Genomic DNA, 22,687 nt, shown 5'->3' with positions numbered 1-22,687 from the left:
CTAAGATAGCTCCTGGCCAAGTCATCCTGGTGATTCTGAGAAGTAAATAAAAAGAGCAAATTAGAAGGCCAGAAAGACCTCTCTGAACACCAGGAAAGCTGCAGAAAATCACCCGAGGCTCCCTGGACTCTGTTTGACGCCACACTCCCAGATTTCACATGCAGAAGCATCTTGTCTGCATTTGATCACCCTTCTCTAACACTCATTGCTGAACCATTGTACTTTCTGCAGACCAGCAGTGCCGCTATAATTAATATTCAACTGGCATTGCCACTGCACACTCAAAGCCTGTTCTTTCAGCCTTTTCAAATCCAATTCAGACCAAAGTAATCTTTGCCCTTGCATTTTGGTTCAGGAAGCAGCGACTGTTAGGATGGCAGATAATAGTTTATTAGCACTACCGAACAGCAAAGGAGCCCAGCATGGTAGCAGTCATCACTAGGTTTCTGAAACTAAACTCGGTCTCACAAACTAAAATTAACAAGCCAGCAGGACACAAATACTGGTGCAGGAATAAGACCATTTCAGGAAGGATTATTAATTGTAATTTTTCATATAAGACTACAGATGGAGTAGGAGGTTGTGAGGCTTCCAATAAAGGGTGTGGTCCAGCTAATGAGAGGCAGCCACTGTTTGACCACTAACTTTAGACTCTCCACAATCACCCTTCAAATCTCATTATTTGTGGATCTAGAGCAACTGCTACAGTGTAAGGAGGCCTTAATTCAAATCCTAGACTAAACCACTGCATGACCTTATGCAAATTCTTTCCCTCTAAGGAACTCAGTCCCTTATGTTTAAAATGAGAGTTAAAAAAGGATCAGTGGTGGCCATAACCCTTCATAATCATTTCCGGAGAACAAAGAGATAGGCAAAAGTCAACTGTGGTGAACATTTTAATTAAGAGGATCAGTCCTATAGAAACAAGATGGCAGAGGAGTAGCAGACTGAAATGACATCAGGTCCCAGGAGTTCAGCTAGATGGTTATCAAACCATTCCAAACACCTACAAACTCAACAGGAGATAGAAGAAGAGAATCAATTCTAGGAACAGAAAATAGACCACTTTCAGAAAGGTAGGACATGCAGAGAGATTAATCTGAAGCAACGGGAAGATAGACTGTGGGTGGAGGGGCCAGCTCCCGGCAAGCAGTAGAGCAGTTGAGCACAAAATCAGAACTTTTAGAAGTCTGCTCCACTGAGTGACGTCACTCCAGAGGCTAAGCAGGGGTGGAGCCCTTGTGAGGACAGTGTGGTCTCAGGTCCCGCAGTGTCACAGAAAGACCAGGGGTGTCTGAGTGTGGCAGAGCTCCCAGGTATCGGAGCAGGGAAGCCAACCGCAGAGACAGAGCCAAGGAGTGGGCTCTCAGATCCATGATCCTTTAGTCTTGCAAAGTTAAATTTTTTAAAAAAAGATTTTATTTATTTATTTGGCAGACAGAGATCACAAGTAGGCAGAGAGGCAGGCAGAGAGAGAGGAAGGGAAGCAGACTCCCTCCCGAGCAGAGAGAGAGCCCAATGAGGGGCCCAATCCCAGGACCCCAGGATCATGACTTGAGCTGAAGGCAGAGGCTTTACTACTTAGTCACCCAGGTGCCCTGCAAAGTTAATTTTTTTTCCTTATTCTATTTCTTTTAACTTTTCCTCTTTCCTCTTTTAATGTTTTTTAAATATTTTATCTTAATTTTTTTTAAATCTTCATTGTTATAGTCATATTTTATCCCTTCATTGTATTTAACCCTACTTTTTGTATACATATAGGGGGTTTTTTCTTTAAAATTTTGGGATACAATTTTTTCTAATAGATCAAAATATACCCTAAATCTAGCACATGGCTTTGTTCTACTCTCCAACCTGACCACATTCTTTTTTTTTTCTTTTCCCAACCAACTTATTTTATCAATTCTTGCATAATTTTAATTTTCATGTTTACAGTCATATTCCATCCCTTCATCGTCTTTACCTATATATTTTTTTTCTTTCTTTAAAATTTGGGGAGGTAGTTTCTTCTGAGAGATCAGAATACACCCAAAATCAAGTGGGTGGCTCTCTTCTATTCACCAGTCTAATATATATTTTTTAATTAATTTCTCCCCCTTTCTTCTGACCCAGTTTAGGGTCTCTTCTGATTTGGTTAGCACATATCTTTCTGGCATCTTTGTCACACTTATATAATAACAAATATTATATTCTCTCATTCATATATTCTTTTCTGGATAAAATGACAAGGCAGAAAAACTCACCACAAAAAAATAATAATAATAATAATAACAAGAGGTGGTACTGATGGTTAGGGCCCTAATCAGTACAGACATTGGTAATATGTCAGAACTACAGTTCAGAATGATGATTATCAAGGTGATACCTGGGCTCAAAAAAGGCATGGAAGATATTAGAGAAACCCTTTCTGGAGAAATAAAAGAACTAAAATCTAATCAAGTTGAAGTAAAAAAAAGCTATTCATGAGGTCCAATCAAAAATGGAGGCTCTTACTACTAGGATAAATGAGGCAGAAGAGAGAATTAGTGATATAGAAGATCAAATGATGGAGAAAAATGAACCTGAGCAAAAGAGAGACAAACAACTACTATACCACAAAGGGAGAATTCAAGAGATAAGTGATACCATAAAATGAAACAATATTAGTATAAATATGCAGATCCAGAAGAAGAAGAAGGAGAGGGGCAGAAGGTATATTGAAGCAAATTATAGTAGAGAATTTCCCTAATATGGCAAAATATGGCAAATACACCAAAATCCAGGAGGCACAGAAAATCCCCCTCAAAAATCAATAAAAACAGGTCCATGCCCCATCATCTAATAGTAAAACTAACAAGTCTTAGTGACAAAGAGAAAATCCTGAAAGCAGCTTGGGATGAGAAGTCTGTAATATACATAGAAATATTAGATTGGAAGCAGACTTATCCACAGAGACCAGGCACACCAGAAAAAACTGGCATGATATATTCAGAGCACTAATTGAAAAAAATATTCAGCCAAGAATACTATATCCAGCTATGCTGCCATTGAAAAAAGGAGAGATAAAATCTTCCAGGACAAACAAAAATTAAACGAATTTGCAAACACCAAACCAACCTTACAGGAAATATTGAAAGGGGTCCTCTAAGCAAAGAGGGACCCTAAAAGTAACAGACCAGAAAGGAACAGAGAAAATATGCAGTAACAGTCACCATACAGGCTATACAATGGCACTAAATTCCTATCTTTCAATAGTTACCCTGAATATAAATGGGCCAAATGCCCTAATCAAATGACACAGGTTTTCAGAATGGATTAAAAAAAAACAAGGCCTGGGGCACCTGGGTGGCTCAGTGGGTTAAGCCGCTGCCTTCAGCTCAGGTCATGATCTCAGGGTCCTGGGGTCGAGTCCTGCATCGGGTTCTCTGCTCAGCAGGGAGTCTGCTTCCCCTCTCTCTCTCTGTCTGCCTCTCCATCTACTTGTGATTTCTCTCTATCAAATAAATAAATAAAATCTTTAAAAAAAAAAAAAAAACAAGACCCATCAATATGCTATCTACAAGAAACTCATTTTAGACCCAAAGACACATCCAGATTTAAATTGGGGGCGGGGGAGATATACCATGCTAATGGACATCAAAAGAAACCTGGGTGGCAATTCTTATATCTGATAAATTAGATTTTAAGCCAAAGACTATAATAAGAGATGAGGAAGGACACTATATCATACTTAAAGGGTCTGTCCAACAAGAAGATCTAACAATTTTAAATATCTATGCCTCTTACATGGGACCAGCCAATTATATAAACCAATTAATAAAAAAAAATCAAAGAAACACATCAACAATAATACAATAATAGTAGAGGACTTTAACACCCCCCTTACTGAAATGGACAGATCATCCAAGCAAAAGATCAACAAGGAAATAAAGGCCTTAAATGACACACTGGACCAGATGGACATCACAGATATATTCAGAACATTCCATCCCAAAGCAACAGAATACACATTCTTCTCTACTGAACATGGAACATACTCCAGAACAGATCATATCCTGGGTCACAAATCACATCTCAACTGGTACCAAAAGATTGGGATCATTCCCTGCATATTTTCAGACCACAATGCTCTGAAGCTAGAACTCAATCACAGGAGGAAAGTTGGAAAGAACTCAAATACATGGAGGCTAAAGAGCATCCTACTAAAGAATGAATGGGTAAACCAAATAATTAAAGAAGAATTAAAAAAAATTCATAGAAACAAGTGAAAATGAAAAAACAACTGTTCAAAATCAGTGGGACACAGCAAAAGCGGTCCTGAGAGGGAAGTACATAGCAATGCAAGCCTTTCTCAAGAAACAAGAAAGATCTCAAGTATACGGCCTAACCCTACACCTAAAGGAGCTGGTAAAAGAACAGAAAAGAAATTCTAAACTCAGCAGAAAAAGAGAATTAAGAAAGATCAGAGCAGAATTCAATGAAATAGAAACCAAAATCACAGTAGAACAAATCAACGAAACAAAGAGCTGGTTCTTTGAAAAAATTAATAAGATTGATAGACCCCTGGCCAGGCTTTTGAAAAAGAAAAGAGAAAGGACCCAAATTAATAAAATCATGAATGGAAGAGGAGAGATCACAACCAACACCAAAGAAATACAAACAATTATAAGAACATATTTTGAGCACCTATATACCAGCAAATTTGTCTATCTGGAAAAAATGGATGCATTCTTAGAGACATATAAACTACCAAAACTGAACCAGGAAGAAATAGAAAACCTGAACAGACCCATAAACAGTAATGAGATTGAAGCAGTCATCAAAAATCTCCCAAAAAACAAGAGGCCAGGCCAGATGGCTTCCCAGGGAAATTCTACCAAACATTTAAAGAAGAATAAATACCTATTGTCCTAAAACTGTTCCAAAAAATAGAAATGGAAGGAAAACTTCCAAACTCATTTTATGAGGCCAGCATCACCTTGATCCCAAAACCAGAAAAAGACCCCATTAAAAAAGAGAATTACAGACCAACATCCTTGATGAACACAGATGCGAAAATTCTCACCAAAATACTAGCCAGTAGGATCCAACAGTACATTAAAAAGATTATTCAACAGGACCAAGTGGGATTTATTCCTGGGCTACAAGGTTCGTTCAACATCCACAAGTCAATCAATATGATACACTAATAAAAGAAATAACAAGAACCATATGATGCTTTCAATAGATGCTGAAAAAGCATTTGACAAAGTACAGCATCCTTCCTTGATCAAAACTCTTTGCAGTGTAGGGGCACCTGGGTGGCTCAGTGGGTTAAAGCCTCTGCCTTCAGCTCAGGTCATGACCCCAGGATCGAGCCCCGCATCGGGCTCTCTGCTTGGCGGGGAGCCTGCTTCCCTCTCTCCCTCTGCCTGCCTCTCTGCCTACCTGTGATCTCTGTCTGTCAAATAAATAAATAAAATTTAGAAATAAAAAATAATTAAAAAACAAAGAAAAACTCTTCAAAATGTAGGGATAGAGAGTACATTCCTTAATATCATCAAAGCCATCTATGAAAAACCCAAAGCAAATATAATTCTCAATGGAGAAAAACTAAGCTTTTCTGCTTATGTCAGGAATACTGCAGGGATGTCCATTATCACCACTGCTGTTCAACATAGTACTAGAAGTCCTAGCCTCAGCAATCAGACAACAAAAAGAAATTAAAAGCATCCAAATCAGCAAAGAAGAAGTCAAACTATCACTCTTTGCAGATGATATGATACTTTATATGGAAAACCCAAAAGACTCCACTCCAAATCTGCTAGAACTTCTACAGGAATTCAGTGAAGTGTCAGGATATAAAATCAAAGCAAAGCAGTCCATTGCATTTCTTCACACCAACAACAAGACAGAAGAAAGAGAAATTAAGGAATCAATTCCATTTACAACTGCACCCAAAACCATAAGATAGCTAGGAATAAACCTGACCAAAGAGGCAAGGAATCTGTACTCAGAAAACTATAAAGTACTCATGAAAGAAATTGAGGAAGACACAAAGAAATGGAAAACGGTTCCATGCTCATGGATTTAAAGAACAAATATTGTGAAAATGTCTATGCTACCTAAAGCAATCTACACATTTAATGCAATCCCTATCAAAATACCATCTTTTTTTTTTTTTTTCAAAGAAACGGAACAAATAATTCTAAAATTTATATGGAACCAGAAAAGATCTAGAATAGCCAGAGGAATGTTGAAAAAGAAAGCCAAAGTTGGTGGCATCACACTTCCAGACTTCAAGCTTTATTACAATGCTATCATCATCAAGACAGTATGGTACTGGCACAAAAACAGACACAAAGATCAATGGAACAGAATGGAGAGTCCAGAAACAGACCCTCAACTCTATGGTCAACTAATCTTTGACAAATCAGGAAAGAATGTCCAATGGAAAAAAGAATCTTCAACAAATGGTTTTGGGAAAAGTGGACAGCCACATGCAGAAAAATGAAACTGGACTGTTTCCTTACACCACACACAAAAATAGACTCCAAATGCGTGAAAGACTTCAATGTGAAACAGGAATCCATCAAAATCCTTGAGGAGAACACAGGCAGCAACCTCTTTGACCTCAGCCACAGCAACTTCTTCCTCAGAACATTGCCAAAGGCGAGGGAAGCAAGGGCATTAATGAACTATTGAACTTCATCAAGATCAAAAGCTTTTGCACAGCAAAGGAAATAGTCAAAAAAACCAAAAGACAACTGACAAGAATGGGAGAAGATATTTGCAAATGACATATCAGATAAAGGGCTAGTATCCAAATCTATAAAGAACTTATCAAACTCAATACCCAAAGAACAAATAATCCAATCAAGAAATGAGCAGAAGACATGAACAGACACTTCTGCAAAGAAGACATCCACATGGCCAACAGACACATGAAAAAGTGCTCCATATCATTTGGCATCAGGGAAATATAGATCAAAACCTCAATGAGATACCACCTCACACCAGTACGAATGGCTAAAAATAACAAGTTAGGAAACAACAGAAGCTGGCGGAGAAAGGGGAACCCTCCTACACTGTTGGTGGGAATGCAAGCTGGAGCACATGCCACTCTGGAAAATGGCATGAAGATTCCTCAAAAAGTTGAAAATAGAGCTACCCTACAACTCAACAATTGCACTACTGGGTATTTACCCTAAAGATACAAATGTAGTGATCCGAAGGGGCACAGGCACCTGAATGTTTATAGCAACAATGTCCACAATAGCCAAATTATGAAAAGAACATAGATGTCCATCAAGAGATGAATGGATAAAGAAGATTTGGTGTGTGTATATATATACAATGGAATACTATGCAGCCATCAAAAGAAATGAAATCTTGCAATTTGCGATGACATGGATGGAATGAGAGGGTATTATGTTGAGCAAAATGAATCAATCAGAGAAAGAAAATTATCATATAATCTCTCTGATATGAGGAAGTAGAGAGGCAAAGTTGGGGAGTTTGGGGAATAGGGAAGGAAAAAATGAAACAAGATGGGATGGGGAGGGAGACAAACCATAAAAGACTCTTAATCTCACAAAACAAACAGTGTTTCCAGGAGGAGCAGTGAGGAGGGAGAGGGTGGTTGGGTTATGGACACTGGGGAAGGTATGTGCTATGGTGAATGCTGTGAAGTGTGTAAACCTGGCAATTCACAGACCTGTACCCCTGGGGCTAATAATACATTACATGTTAATAAATAATTTAAAAATTGTAAAAATAAAAATAAATATTGTTGAGGAAGCAGGAATTATGAGACTTACTTAAAAGTATCAGTCTACCCAGGTTCTTTAACTTAGCGGTAACAAGACCAATTCTCAGCATGGGGACAAAGCAGAGTGAGAAGTCAGGTATCTCCCCATATCTTTTCTGGCTCCAGCACCCTCAAAAGTCTTATGGCTTCTGTAACAATTTCTAGGCCTGAAAGGGATAAGAGAAGGGAATATTTTTACATAATGAACAGAGAAGATGGTCTTATAAGAGCAGAGATGTTTCAGTTTAATAAATAAGCCCATAGAGTGGGAAACATAAAATAACAACCTCACCTTGCTCTCTTTCCTCCCTCCCATCTCTTGCTGCTGCCCTACACTGACAGAAATCTGCCAGATGCTGAAGGGCAAGGGAACTCATTGCTATAAACTAGTGGTTCTTACACTTTTCGGTCAGGATCATCAGAGGACTATTGAAACAAATATGCTCAGGCCCTATCCCCAAGTTTTCTGAGTCACTTGGTGTTGGGTGGGACCAGAGGACCACCAGTAATGCAGGAAAGATGTGGATCTCAGAACCCACAGTAAGGATACCAGCCAGCCTCCTGCAGTACAGAGCAGGGTGGAAGGGGTGGAGGTTGATCCAGAAGGGCACACATGCATCTCTTGAATCTATACCATTAGACCACGGGACAGCAAACTTTTTCCATAAAGAACCAGATGATACGTATTTTAGCTTTTACAGGCCATACAGTTGCTTAACTCTGCCATCATAGCAGTTGCTTAACTACTTAACTCTGCCATCATAGCACCCAAAAAAAGCTCACAGACAACACATAAATGAATGAACATTTTCTTTTATTTTCCAATAATAATTTACTTTCATTCTTTACTTTAAAATTTTATTTCCTGCAAATTCATTTAAGTCTAACCCACCTCTATCTCCTCAGTATTCAGAAAACACCACAACAGTCATTCCCTGAATGTCCATATATAAATGCTGGGAGCTTTATGTGCATTGTATCTTTGCTTTGAAGAAACCTAGAGTTTAATCTACCCAGTTAAGAACACCACTTGGGTAGCTCTCACTTCATTTAAGCCAATTTCTCATCTCCACTGTGTGTTAGAAACTGCTAGTCGCTCAAGATCCAGAAGTAAATAAGACATCCACAGTCCCTATTTGGGGAGTTAACTGGCTAATGAGATGTTGGTTAAGGTTTTCTGGATACAAGCAACAGATATGAGCCTAAGTAAATTAGATAAAAAGAAAAGTGTTGGAAGAATACTGGAATGCCAAGAGGCTTGAGACACAAACAGGTCAGCTATTCTTCTGGAAGGCTGGAACCCAGAACGGTTCCCACAAGAGTTGCCAAGACCCAAGCCCCACTTCTGGATTCTCTTAAATTCTCTCTGGGCTGGGGACCTGGCTTAAGTAGCTTTAAAATTTCTCCTGATGATTCGGATTTGTAAACATGGTTGATAACTACTTCTCTGGTCTCTTCAGAAGAATGGTTTCCCTCTTTTGTCATTCTGAATTTTAGTAGACCATGGACTCCCGATAAAGTTAGACTAAATGTTCAAAAAGCTACCCAAATTCCCCAACTCTCCACCAAGTTTAACAGATGGACAACAACATGCTCCATCTTTATAGTACCTTTCCAAAGCATCCTCAGGTTTTATCTTTAATTAGCCCTATGAAGTAGATGGCACAAGTGTTATTCTTCTTCAGTAAGGAAACTGAGGCTCTGGTAACACATGTGCCCAAATACACACAGCAAGTGACTGGGTAGAACAGAGACTAGAATGCAGTTCTCCAAAGGGCATTGGTTCACCAACTTGAGCATGAATAAGACACCAAGGAAATTTGTCCCAGTGTGGTGCCCTTGGCTTCAAACACAGAGGTTCTGATCCAGGAAGTCTTGAGTGAAGCACAAGTACCTACATTATCACTGAAGTGATTCTGATGCATAGGGCCCAAAAATCTCAGTTGGTGAAACACCACCATGAGGAAAGCATCTTCAACCCATAGCTGTGAATATTATCCTGCCCAGAAGTGAGAAAATAGACCCACTACCTAATTCAGGATGCTTTCTCAACCTAAGGTACTTCATTTTCTTTTCCCTTCGTCTTATTACCTACTAGTATTAGCTTTCTAGAAAAATAATAGTCAAACTCTAGATCAGTGAGTTTCAGTTCAGCATGCCAAGTCTCACCAACTTGCAGTGGCTTTTTAGAGCCTTGGATTAAGAAATAAGGAGATTGGGTCAGGTTCAGCAGGAGAATATCTGCTGATCAGTTAGTTGTGTCAGTCATGGACACAGTGAGGGATTCTGGCAGTCCAGCCTACCCTCTACTTAATACTCTATCCTCAGCTTTTTTTCATTTTTCTACTTAGTATTTCTAGGAAGAGATTAGGTTCTGAGTAACAGATAATAATGATTTTTTAAAAGTGCTTCCACACTGTCCATCAACTATGGATTCTGCTTGAGACATTCTGGATGCCATGATTCAAATATCCCCTGAAATCCATCAATGTCTGGGTACCTGATTAAGCACCATGGACTATAACAGTGTTCCCTTTTCTGATCTTGAGGCATTTTTTTATTTGTGTGAGCTGATGTATTACCACAATGAGGGGACTTTCTCACATTCTGCTCATGATAACGGATGAGGTGTGAAATTGATTCTGAACACCTAGGAGGGTTATGATTTATCATCATACATTAGGCCCCATGGAGCTTTACTGGATGAATCCCAACTACATGCAGAATCCAACCACACTGCCACAAAGAAGACACTTAGGAACTCAAGAAATGTTAAGTACAGCTATTTCATAGTTGGCACCCAATGAAGAGCTCCCTTTCATTCGTTAAATCAACAAATATTTACTGAGCACCTAACATATTCTAGGTTCTACTTCAGGAGCTACAGACACTGCAATACACAAGAGAAACTTATCCTAAGACCCAGCTCCCCTCCCAATTATAATTAGTAAATTTAACTTACCCTCACCTTTAGGTAAACACCCACAGACTGGTACCTGAGGATCAATACTTGAGGTATCCTGAACTGGGTATCATTGTACAGTTTCCTGCACTGCAGATATTGGAGGAACCAACCTGATGACTAATGTTGCACCTTCAGTATTGTTACTCCCAGTACAAAGAATGGATCCATGGAAATTTCTAATGAGGTTGTCCCACATGTGAACCACTCAGGAAGTCCCTCAGTCAAGAAGGGCTTCAGGTCGGGCGCCTGTGTGGCTCAGTGGGTTAAGCCGCTGCCTTCGGCTCAGGTCATGATCTTCAGGGTCCTGGGATCGAGTCCCGCATCGGGCTCTCTGCTCAGCAGGGAGCCAGCTTCCTCCTCTCTCTCTGCCTGCCTCTCTGCCCACTTGTGATCTCTCTCTGTCAAATGAATAAATAAAAATCTTTAAAAAAAAAAAAAAAAAAAAAGAAGGGCTTCAGGTAAAAAGCCTTAACCAAACGAGAAGTTTGTAGATATCTGCAAAGAATTTTCTCTTCTGCCAACCAATACCTAAAACCACATCCTTAGGCAGAACTGGACAAGGAAAATGGGGCGGTTCACTTTAAGTTTTGGTATATATGCTCCTAAGGCTTTGTTCTCCCACCCCAAAATTCTGCCTCTCAAGTTCAAGCCTGGGCTTTGAGCAGATACATTTTGAATAAGTATGCATTGGTAAGTCTGCTGAATCTAGAAAACATGGTCTTTAAGTTTCATTTAGATACAAGCCTGATCTCTGTCAAAATACAAGGTACAAATTCTGGTAAATGGACAGAGACCTATCCAACTGGAAATCATGCAGGCTGACTTCTAGTACTGATTTTATCTTTAATCAGCTGTGTGACTTCAGACCAGATACTCCACCTTTCTGGACCTGTGTCATCATATGCACAAGGAGGGGAGAAGGAGTAGATCATTTCTGAAGCATCTTGCTTGAGGAGCTAAGTTTATATAGCTATATTTTTTCACATTTGCAGGCCAATTTCACATACTAATTGATTAAGCCCCAGTATAAATACCACTGTTAAGAAGGGTTTTTTTTTTTTACAAGAAAGTAATACATATTTAAAATATATTTGTGTCAGATCAGCCCATTACATATTTAAATGCCTTCAGGATCCATAATTAGTCTCCTGGGGTGTTCAGTGTAGAATTTTTATAAACTCCCCAGTAACAGAGTCATCTTTGTACTATTTGTCACCTTGCCTTCTGCCTTCCCACCCCCTGTCCCATCATTTAGGTGTCCCCACAGCTGCAGTAGTCAGTCATTATCTGACTCTTACGTGGAAACTCCTGGATTTCTGTGTCAATAGGGTCTGTAAATTCCTTCTCCTCATTAATGAATCCAGAGTTGTCTTTTTATCGACCTTTAACAGACAGACTTTCTGCCTAATCATCTCCATTTGATTAATATCCTCACTTTTTGTTGTTGTTGTTCTGATTGCCTGCCTCTCTATACCCCACTCACGTACACCTGCAGGCAAATACTCCCTGTGCTGATGGTTAAGACCATCACACAAGCAACAGATCAGATGGCAAAAATCAAGGTTCTTAGGTCTATGGTTTCTATGGCTTCTCCATGCAGATAATCTGACATAGTAATGAATGGGACTGAAATCTGACTGTCTTGCCTATTCAAACTTGTCATGCTGTCCACATGCCTATCTTTAGCCAGGTTACATGGCAAAAATTAGCAAGAGTAATTCCCTGGGAATTCTTGACCAATCCCCAGTTGCTGCAGCCAGTGTTCCTCTTAGGAACGGATTCACATTTCACTACTCTTCTAGAATCACAGCGTATTCCAGCAGCAGGTCTCAAAAGTGTAATGCAGTGAGAATTCCACAAAAGAGTGATGATTGTTGGCTTACTGCTTGAAGCTCCACACCCTCTCTTCCATCCCCTCTTCTATATTATCAGGCCTGGAAGCCTGCATGCCGAATGTCCCAGGTTTTCTTACAGGGGCTTTTGGTTAGGTTGAGCCATTACAGAGCACCGGCAGCCAGAAAGGAGAAGTCACCCTGGTTCCAGCACAAGCATAGGCAGTATCTCTTCAGCAAGTCCAGCAGTAACAGTAGCAGCAAGGTACCCAACCTCCAAGGTCCCAGCACTGCCTGCATGGTCTCCAGACTAGCTGCTTCCTCCTCAACGGATCTCCCCTGATCCTTCTGAATCCTGTTCATTTACTCCTCAGCCTCAATCTCTCCTCCATTGCAGTTTCCCTGACTGGACCATAACTGATAAAGGCAACTTGTGAAGAATGCAAATCCCCTACAGAGGCACCCCTGACAATTTTGATGTGTGGTCTCAGACCATTCTTTGCCAAACACAGCTTTCAAGGGGCTACAGAAATGATCCTGTCTATACTATCATCCCTCAGGCAGTTTATCTTTAAGTTCACCTTTAGGTAAAAACTCAGTCTGATTAAATATTTGGCAACCAATGCCAGTGTCTGAGGAACATCCCAACACAGCCAAGGATTTTCTTCCCCCTAATTGCTAACTTCATTCCCTCGAGGTGCAGGTATCTCTTTCCTCATATTCTTGCTTTAAAAAAAAAAAAAAAAAAAAGTTAGTGGCTGAGAGAGATTTTAAGCAAAACATTGTTTTACCCCATAGGTTAAATAACCTCAGCCAGATGGCCCCTTGGAATTAAAAAGATAAAAGCAAGAGCAAAAAAAAAAACAAACAAAAACTCTTTAGTATCAGATTGGTTTTGGATAAATTAGATCTACGGTATGACTTTCTACAAGTCATTAACATCTCTGAACCTCATTTTTTTCCCAACTGCTCAAGACTGTTGTGAGAAATAAATGAAACAGAGTTTGTAAAAAGTTAATGCATTTGGTCTTGGCTTTTTCTCCAAATTTTCTCTTAATAAATAAACTGAAGTTGGTATGCATTCAAATCCCCAGATCCCAGTTTTATCAGAGCATCATGAACAAACTCTGCCATAATGATGGTTGGAAAGCACCCATACTTATGGCCACTGATGGGGAGGACCAGTGCTGAAGCCAACCACCTGCCCCTGCCCTCGGGGGAAGAAATGCCCTAGAGAACTGCTGTCTCAAGAGAAGAACCCAAAGAGGCACATTAATTCTTTTGAGTTTACCCAAGCAACAAGATGATGATTTAATACAAATTAATATTTTTTACCTAGACAAAAAAGAAACAAAGGGAAAAAATTCCTATTGCCCATAATAATCATGGTCAGTGCTTTGAGTATATTCTTCCACACTCTGGGAGCTGTTCCCTTAACCTCCACTTCGACCTCTCCCAAAACCAGCCACTAGTATAAAACAAGAGAACAATGTAGAGGAGACTCTAGAACTCAAAGGTAAAATGGAGGGAGATTACATCACACACTCCACAGAAGACACTTCTAATTTCCCTCATTAGATCTCTCCGTCCTTTCAAAGTCCTTCCTGGGCTGTACCTTGGTCAGGCAAGGAGGAAATCAAGAAGAAAGGTAAGAGGGAGGCCAAGGAAGAATGCAGAGTTTCTCGACCCTTCCTATTATACCTAATGTCCAGCCTTGTTGAATCTTGCCTTCCTCCACAATATTCCTTTATTATTGGGAACAAAGTAGCAACAAAATTATTAGGATTTTTTTTAAGATTTTATTTGTCAGAGAGAGAGAGGGAGAGAACAAGCAGGGGGAACAGCAAGTAGAGGTAGAAGCAGGCTCCCCACTGAACAAGAAGCCTAATGGGGAGCTCAATCCCAGGACCCTGGGATCACGACCTGAGCCAAAGGCAGATACTTGACTGACTGAGCCACCCAGGCACCCCATATTGTTAGGATTTTATTTTTGTTTTTGTGTCTCAGGATTCATACCCCACCCCCAATGAAAGCATTTATTTTTAGCTAAGTGGACTCCCCAAGAGATCCTAATGAATGGAGTTGCCTCCAATAACATGAGTGTATGCATGCAGTATTTTATAGCCAAAATCCCATAAACACAATTAAGACTGTACCTATATACACATGGGATATAAGTATATGGTCATTAATCTCATGTACTCTATCACAAACTTCTCTGTCAGTAAGTATCCTTTTACATTTTCAAAGCTGTATGGTATCTTACAAGGTATGCATTAAGTAGTTCTTCATTGTTGGATACCAGTTTCTTAATATTAGAAATTAAGGAAAAAAGTATTCTTGTTCCATCTTTCTCACCTGCCCAGTTATTCCCTTAGGATATAGACTTGAGGAAGAATAGCAGAGTCAAAGGTAGATAATATGCACATTTAAAGCTTTGATGTATTTTGCCAAATTGTTCTTCAGGGCTAGTCTAGTGGATATCCCATTGAAGACATGAGAGAGTGTTCGCAAGAGGGGATTTGTGAGCCCCAAATGGAATCTAAGAAGAAAGTCCATGTCAAAAAGCCTGGAGGCCTCCCCCTGAATCCTGGTGCTTTATTTTTTTCCTTCAAACAGGCAGGCCTCCTCGCTGCCTGCTTTGTAGCCTTTGAACATCACTGCCTATAATTCTTAGCTCTTGCCTCTTCCCTTTCTACCTCCTCCTTTGTGCTTTCTCAAGCAGTTAATGTAACAACTCTTACAACAAATTTTTCATTTAGTTTTTTGTAAGAGATTTTATTTATTTGACAGAGAGGGAGATCACAAGTAGGCAGAGAGGCAGGAAGAGAGAGAGGGGGAAGCAGGCTCCCTACTGAGCAGAGAGCCGATTCAGGGCTCAATCTTAGGACCCTGAGACCATGACCTGAGCCTAAGGCAGAGGCTTAACCCACTGAGCCACCCAGGCACCCTTCATTTACTCTTAATGCTAACTTATACTAGCACACAGCATGTTGGCCCTATGTACAGACAGCTGTTACTGCAATACTCCTGCAAAACATAACATTCCAAAACTCAACTTGTAATAGCAATTATTTATTGTTCACAGGCCAGCAGGTTGTTTCAGGTGTTAGGACAGCTACACTTGGCTCTGGCTTCAGGACAGTTTCCATCTAATCCATTGGTCTCACTCTGAGTTCAGGATAAAGGAACAACGGCAATCTGTACCATGTGCATCTCAGAAAGATCTGCAAACTATTAATTATGCCCACATCCCATTGACCAGAACAAGCCACATGGCCAAGCCCAACATCAATAGAACTAGGAAATATACTCCTTCCACCCAAAGCACTTCAGGATTACATGGCAGAAAGAGTAAAGTTGTGAGGATATTTCAATCTATCACATCATGTCAATTGTTAAAATACCAAAACACATCCAGGGTGGTCAGAGAGAAATTCCCTACTTACTAAGATTACAAACCACCTAATAACCTTGCCCAGCTGTGGTTACAGAAGCAAGCAGTGAGGCCTAATAACAGTGCCATAATTGATGTGGGTAGCCCCTTGCAACTATGTAACAGGGAGTGGGGGTGAGAGCAATGCTGTATAGCTCCACTCACTACCCTGCAGAGAACCAGCACTGGTGAGGACATCAAAGCAGACAGTATAGTCAACCAGTGCCTCTGTCTCTACCTTCAAGGGTCAAGGCCATATGGAAACTGTTGGCATCTAGGAACGTACCTATCCCCTGACTCACTGACAATGTTCCTCACCATCTACCTACTACAGCAAGGTATAGAACTGTGGGAACTTAACTACTGTCCATTTTGTGAAAGTCTTTGATGGAATACTCATGTCAAATCATGGTTCAGACAGGTATTGAGCCAACAGAAGCTTCATTGAAAGTGCACAACAGAAATTTAAAATTTAGAAAAGGAAAGAACACTACCAAACTCATATTCACAAGGCCAGCATTTCTCTGACATGAAAGCCAGATAATGACACTACAAGAAAAAATTACAGGCTCATAACCTGATGAACAGACATGCAAGAACCCTCAACAAAATATTAGCAAACTGAATTTGACAGTACATTAAAAGGATCATACACCATAATCAAGTGTGATTTATTCCAGGGATCCAAGGATACTTCAACATCCACAAATCAATATGTTACACTCTATTAACAAAAATCAAGGATAAAAAATCTTATGGTCATCTCAAATACACAAAAGGCATTTGACAAAATTTAAGATGCTTTCATGAAAAAAAACTCTCAAAAAACTAGGCATAAAGGGAATATACTTCAACGTTAAAAAATTCCTATAGGAAAAGTCTACAGCTAACAGCATACTCCATCAGGAATAAGACAAGGATGCCCATTCTCACCACTACTATTCAAAACAGTACTGAAAAGTCCTAGGACAGAGCAATTAGGCAAGAAATAAAAAGCATCTAAATCAGAAAGGAAGAAGTAAAATTTTCTCTATTTGCAGAAGACATGATATTATAAGTAGAGAACTAAAGACTTCACTAAAAAACTGTGAGAATATGTGAATTTGATCAAGTTGCAAGATACAAAATATACAGAAATCAATTGCATTTCTACACATTAATAATGAACTACCAGAGAAAAATTACAAAAACAATCTTGCAATAGCACCAAAAGGAATAAAGTACTTAAAGTGAAAAGTACTTAAAGTGAAAGATCTGTACACTGAGAACTAGGACATTGATGAAAGAAATTGAATGTGCAAATAAATGGAAAGATACTCTGTGCTCATGGATTGGAAGAATGTTGTTAAAATGTCCATACTACCCAAAGCAATATATAGATTCAATTTAATCCCTATCAAAATTCCAATGGCATTTTTCATAGAAATGGGAAAAAATCCTAAGGTTATTATGGAACCACTAATGATCCCAAATCCCCAAAGCAATTTTGAGAAAGAAGAACAAAGCTAGAGACATCTACTCCCTCAACTATATTACAAAGCTATAGTAATCAAAACCACACACACACACACACACACACACACACACACACATGCACACATACAATAGAATAGAACCAAGAGCCCTGAAATAAATATACTTATTTGATATATATGATATATATATAGTCAATTAATTTATCACAAAGAAGTCAAGTATGTACAACAGGGAAAGGATAGTTTCTTCAATAAACGGTGCTGAGAAAATGATAGCCACATGCAGAAGAATGAAATTGGACCCTTATCTTACAACATACACAAAAACCAACTCAAAATGGATTAAAGACTTAAACCTAAAACCTGAAACCATAAAACTCCTAGAAGGAAACTATAGGGGATAAGCTTCTTGACAGCAATATTCGTGGTGATTTTTTGCATTTAGCACCAAAAACAAAGACAATGGCAAAAAAAAAAAAAAAAAGCAAAACTACATCAAATTAAAAATCTTCTGCACAGCTAAAGGAAACATCAACAAAATGAAAAGGCACTGAATGGGAGAAAATATTGGCAAACCAAAATATATGATGAAAGGTTAATACCTAAGATATATAAGGAACTATAACTCAATAGCAAAAGATGAACAACCCAATTTAAAAATGTGTAGAGGAACCGAAAAGACATTTTTCCCAAGGACACACAAATGGTCAACAGGTATATATAAAAAGGTGTTCAACATCAATCATTAGGGAAATGCAAATCAAAAGATAATGAGATCACCTTACACCTATTAGAATGAATATCATCAAAAAGAAATATTGGTGAAGATGTGGAGAGAGGGGCACTCCTATACATTGATATACACACAATGGTGGGAATGTTAATGGGTGCAGTCACTATGGAAAATAGTATGGAGTTTCCTCAAAAAAAAAAATTAAAAACAGGACTACCAGATGATCCATCAACTCATTTCTGGGCATATATCCAAAAGAAATGAAAGCAGGATCCTGAAGAGTCATCTGCACTTCCATATTCATTGCAGTATTATTCACAATAGCTGACATATGGAAACAACCTAAGTGTCAGTCAACAAATGAATGGATTGACATTAAGGGCATAATGCTAGGTAAACTAAGTCAGACAGAAAGAAAAAGTCAAGTTCTGTGATATCACTTACGTGTAGAATCTAAAAAAAAAAAAAAACAAAAACAAAAGCTGAACTCATAGAAAGGAGGCTAGAATGGTGGTTAGGAGGAGCTGGGGGTTGGAAGAAAAAGGAGATATTGGTAAAAGAGTAAAAACTTCCAATTATAGGAGGAAAAATATACAGCATAGCGATAATGGTAATACTGTGTTTATACACTTGAAAGTTCTAAAAGAGTAGTCTTAAATGTTATTACAAAACAAGAAATGGTGATTTTTTTCTTCCAAGTTTTTATTTAAATTCCAGTTATACAGTGTAATATTAGTTTCAGTTGTAGAATTTAGGGATTCATCACATACATACAACACCCAGTGCTCATCACGAGTGCCCTCCTTAATCCCCATCACCTATTTCACCCATCCCCCCAGTCCCCTCCCTCTAGTAACAATCAGTTTGTTCTCTATAGTTGTTTCTTGGTAATTATGTAATGCAATTGAAGGGTTAGTCAATGCTAGAACATAATCAGTTCATAATATGTAGGGTATCAAATCAACACCTTGTACATCTTAAACTTACAGAGTTTTGCCTATTATATCTCAATAAAGCTGGAAAAAACTCAACAAGTAATTTGGAAAGTAGAGTAATTTAACCAATGATATGAACTACAATTTATATCATTTACCAAGCAGTTTTTAGAAATATATAGTACATCAACTAAAAGGAATTTTAAAACTTAGCCTTTTTTTATATTTTAAATTATCCAACAAGTTATTAATTATTTCGAGCATCACCTCTGCCTGCTTCAGGACAGCAGCCTCATAATCTTATTCTTGTACTTCTCTCTCCTACTAGACTAGAACCCATTCCACTGCCCACACAGAAGGCAGGAATGCCTTCCCTCTGGTCAGAAAATCAGCATGCTATCACAAAGGAAGTGTCTGTAAATACCTCAATCAGGGACCCCTCAGTGGTTCCGTTGGTTGGGCAACTGCCTTCGGTTCAGGTCATGATCCCAGGGTTCTTGGATCGAGTCCTTCTGCGGCTCCCTCTGCGGCTCCCTCTGCAGCTCCCTCTGCTTGTGCTCATTCTTTCTGTCAAATAAATAAAATCTTAAAAAATAAAAGTAAATAAGTACCTTAATCATAGACTCGATCATCTAAGTGGACCTTGGAGATCACATCCAGGTTTCACTTTACACCTAGGAAAGTTGGGATCTGGGCACAGGACCAGACCTGTGCAAGAACAGGCAACCATCAGGACCCAGATCTCCTGGCTCTCCTCAAGAAGTCACCCTGAAGCATAAGGGCCAAGAACTTACATAAGGGCCAAGATGTGGGCTCAGGTACCAGCTTTGCCACTTACCACCTGTGTGACCTTAATTGTTTAGTTTCTCTCAGCCTCTGTTTCCTCATCTGCAAATTTTAGATACTCCTACCTCCTCAGGTTGTTGAGTCAATTAAACTGTATGTGTCCTAAGCTCTCATTATCATTATAGCTTTAACGACTACCCTAGGGAAGTCTCTTATTTTCTCACCATAATCCAAATAGTCCTCTCCTCAGAACCCACAGCTACCAAAACACATGAAAAGGAAGGAAGTGGGAAATGGAACAAGATGACAACGGACTCTAGCTTGTATGGATACACAAAGGAATACAAAGGGCCTTGATTTTAATATGCTGGCTCCAGTGTCAGGGTGGCTCTAGGGCACCATCCTAGGGTCTGGATTACTTACAGAACTATGCTAGAGAAAGAAGACCAGCATTTAGGTAGCTCAAAGCAGCCTGTCTCAGGACCTGAGAAAGCCAGATTTTGGGTCAGCAATAACTTATACATTCACTATTGGTTGAGGGCACTTCTCACCAACAGCTTTGTAGATTGAGGTCAGAACTCATTACTTGCAAAACATCATCAATAAAACTAAATTTAAAAAATTATAGAATTTGTAAAATTCACTTTGAATTAAAATAAAAAATAAAACTAAAATATAAAAAAAAATTAAAATCTGATCCTCTCAAGGGATCAGATAGCATCATTTCCAGTTATCACTGATGCAGCCAATCCTTTGACAACTGCCTTTTGACTCTCATTAGCATATAGGCCTGCCATTGGGTAAAGGACCTCTGGGACTTCCTCCTTACAGTGTCAGAAATTCATTCATGATCGAGAACACAAAACTATAAAGCACGAAGATAGAGAACTTTCCATTACCATCCCAATAAGAACCTTTTAAAAAACATATAATAACTATTATAGCTAACATTTATTGAGCACTTAACTACGTGTCAGGTGCAGTACAAATCTTTTTAGTGAACAGTCGGACTGAATAGCACACTGAAGTGGGTACTACTATTATTCCTATTTGGGGGTAAGGAAACTAAAGACCTAGTAATGCTAAATGACGTGCCCAAAGGCAGAGGAGCATGAAATGGATAAAGATTTAATTGCTGGTAGTCTGAGCCCGCCAGAGCACTACCCTTAACCACTGCCCTGCTCTACTCACTTTACCTTTTTGAAGCCATGTTTCACCATGGTTCCCAATACTGGTCCAGGACTAAGAATATCTTTTTTTCAAGCTAAGCTCATTGGAGGTCAAGTTGTGTGACCTTGGCCACACCATCTCTTTCTCTACCTCACATCAGGTAAATTAAGCAGAGGGTGAGACCAGGTAATGCTGAATATCCCTTCCTGCCCTGAAAATTAAGATGGTAAATGCTTTCCCAACATCATGTTATATTCCAAGTTTTACTCTCTTTTTTGCTAACTAAAGAGCATTAAGGGAGGAAAAAAGAAAAGCAGAGGCTATAAAAGTATGTTTATTAACTAACATAGGGAAATGAAAAGGCAGCCCAGGGGATTCTATTTATATCTCCCTCGAGGATTAGGCCTTAATCTCTACTATTTGATTTTTTTAATGCATTTATTCAGAGCTGAGACCTGTAGGGGGCTCTTTAAGTCTGGCACTGAATGAAATAATTCAATTAAAATAGGCTTGAGGCTTTTGCAAGGTATTAAACTCCCTGAAGAGATTTAGGACTTGATCAGGGCTGCTTCAGCACCAGGGCTGAGGACACCACAGGAAAATATAAGTGGGACGTAGTCACAGGGGTTTCTGGAACATTGAAGGAATCATCCCAAGCTGCTTGGAAAGGGGTTTGTCAGAGCAGAAGCGGTAGCTCAGGGAAAATAAACTGTGCCTAAAAGATTCCCAACAGTTCACTGGAGTCTAACATTACCTTGGATAAAACCTATCCTTACCTAGCAGAAAATGAAATCTAGTAACCACCATTCACAAGTACCATTCATCGAGCACTCTCTATAGCCTAGGCAGGATACTGACCTAAGTACTTTTCACACATTTGTTAATACAGTCTTCATAACTGTAGGAGGTTAAAAAATCATCAAGCCCAAATGGATAAAGATGAGAGGTATATATACAATGGAACATTAGTCAGCCATCACAGAGAATGGAAATCTTCCCATTTGCAGTGAGGTAGATGGAGCTGGAGAGTATTTTGCTAAGTGAAAGCAGTCAGAGAAAGACAAAATACCATATGATTTCACTCATCTGTGGAATTTAAGAAACAAGACAAATGACGTGAGGGGAAAAAAAGAGGCAGACCATAAAACAGACTCTTAGCTATAGAGAACAAACTGAGGGTTGCTGGAGAGGAGGTGGGCAGGGGATGGCTCAAGTGGGAGGGGGGAGGAGGAGTACACCTGCCGTGATGAGCACGGAGTGTTGTATGCAATTGCTGAATCACTACATTCTACGCCTAAAACTAATATTACACTGTATGTTAACTGGAATTTAAATAAAAACTGGAAAAAAATCATCAATCTCATTTTATAGATGAGAAAACTGAGATGCCAAATAATGCCAGGACTTGCCCAAGTTTACGCAGTTAACCAGTCACACACTAAAACCCTGGTCTGTGGTGCCAAACCCAGTGCTCTCCAGCACTATGCCACTTAAAGTGCGAGTAGCAGGAAACTGAACCAGGAGAAACACAGGTTTACAAAAAAATAGAGACAGTCTCTTTCCTCAGGTGCACACAACCTGGTCAGC

At 39.3% G+C, this 22,687-nt stretch overlaps 1 long non-coding RNA gene across 1 annotated transcript in view; it reads right to left on the bottom strand.

Moving 5' to 3' along the window:
- Positions 1–22,687, bottom strand: part of LOC132028382 (uncharacterized) — an 84,713-nt gene that overhangs the window by 23,937 nt on the left and 38,089 nt on the right. Inside the window, exon 2 of the long non-coding RNA XR_009407416.1 lies at positions 19,569–19,711. This is a non-coding gene — a long non-coding RNA (uncharacterized LOC132028382). The remainder of the gene's footprint in view (positions 1–19,568; positions 19,712–22,687) is intronic.

Source organism: Mustela nigripes, chromosome 12, assembly GCF_022355385.1.
Source record: "Mustela nigripes isolate SB6536 chromosome 12, MUSNIG.SB6536, whole genome shotgun sequence".
NCBI classification, from domain to species: Eukaryota; Metazoa; Chordata; class Mammalia; order Carnivora; family Mustelidae; genus Mustela; species Mustela nigripes.
The sequence above is the reverse complement of the archived record's forward strand: the minus strand, read 5'-3'. Positions and strand labels throughout refer to the sequence as shown.